Source organism: Neoarius graeffei, chromosome 13 (genome assembly GCF_027579695.1).
Source record: "Neoarius graeffei isolate fNeoGra1 chromosome 13, fNeoGra1.pri, whole genome shotgun sequence".
Classification (NCBI taxonomy): Eukaryota; Metazoa; Chordata; class Actinopteri; order Siluriformes; family Ariidae; genus Neoarius; species Neoarius graeffei.
The window spans coordinates 81329504-81331298 of NC_083581.1; positions in this window are offsets into that span (position 1 = coordinate 81329504).

Genomic DNA, 1795 nt, shown 5'->3' on the forward strand with positions numbered 1-1795 from the left:
TGATGACTCAGTCTTGCATCTTCTTTGTTGCCGCTGCTGCAGGTGCATAGTGCTGCCTAGTGCGTTTACCTACCTCTACTGTGCCACTGCATAGGTAGTGAATACTTGAATCCCTGCCATTGTGCCTCTGAACTGAGCAATTGAACTGCAATATTATATATAGGTTGTATTATTATTATTGTGTATTATTATTCCTATGGACTCTTCTCCTTCCTGCACAATTTCTTAAATCTTGATCTGAAATCACACGCATTGCCTATATATTATATATGCCATTTTATGGCTAATCCATGGTGTGTATAGCCCACAATGATGAGTCAATACTCTATTCCATTACTGCCTGTGTAACATTGTAGGTCTGTTTTTCAAGCAAATTGTTTTATGGTTGATCAGTACTTTATAGTTAATAACCTAAGAGAATGAATACATGAATGGTCCTAGTCATAGACCATTACACCATATTTTGTACTATAATAATGGTGATGATAAAAATTATTTTTATTCTAAAAATAATATAAAACACTTCAATATACCACATATATGCAATATTGTCTTAGTGATGTATTTAAAGCACTATTTAGGACTTAGAAGACATTTCACCCACTTTGGAGGGTGTTTTGGAGACTTTTTCTACTAATGTGACTGTAATTACGCAAGCTGTCAGCTGATCTGTGGTCAAAAATTGGCAACGCGATTGGTCCAGACCGGTCACGTGATGTCCCGACACGTCATTTTTAGAGGAAAATAGTTCGCCACGCGATCGCTCGGTGCGAGGAATTGACAGGATTATAAGGTGAGAACTTTTTTCGCCACACTTTCTAGTACTCATTCTTAGTTTTAAAATAAATATTTCGTAGTTCGGAGACGTCGGAGCGAGATGAAACGAAAACGGGGTTCACCTTACGGCCTATCAAGGACACACAAACATCTGACTTGCAAGACTCCCAACATTCAAGGACAGACGACTCCACTTCCCCTCGGATGGATTTCCCAAATAGCATGAAAAAAATTGCTCCCAATGGCTACACTCTCTTTTTCCAGCCCAAATCTGTCGCGACAAGCAGTGTACCCAGTTCGCCCAGGACTTTCAGCTGGCTACAAATCTTTTTCACCATCCAAAAGATACATGTCATCTCCAATCCTTTCACCCTCAAACCAAATGGAACATTTAGAAAGTCTTGTTTGATGTACTCTGGGTCCCTGCAAATGGGTGTAGTGTTGAAAACCAGCTGGGACCCAATGTGCCTATGCCACTCTCTATTCCTGTGTTGATAAGAAACAGAAAACATAGAGCACATTTAACCCTGGGGGTAAACCAATCTAATCTCCTTCCTGTTTTAAAACAACATCAGAGTGCAAAAGCAGATATTACTTCTAGACTTTCTGTAAAGCTAGCTCTTCTGAACATTAGATCACTTTTAAACAAGTCATTTTTAATTAATGATCTTATTTGCAAATGCAATCTTGATTTTTTGCTTCTAACTGAAACCTGGCTTGATCAAGCAAATAGTGCTACCACCCTTATTGAAGTAGCTCCCCCAAATTTTAATTTTTTGAATGTTACCCGACAAGGGAAAGGTGGAGGGATCGCAAATATATTCAAAGTCTCTTTTCAATGTAAACAATCCTCACTTGGTGATTTTATGTCCTTTGAACACTTATGTGCACTTGTTACATGCTCTCCTAATATATTATTATTAACTATTTACAGGCCTCCGAGACATTCAGCCAAAGTCTTTCTTGAAGAGTTTGGTGAACTGTTATCAGTCATTTGCTTAGAGTTTGATTGTCTTAT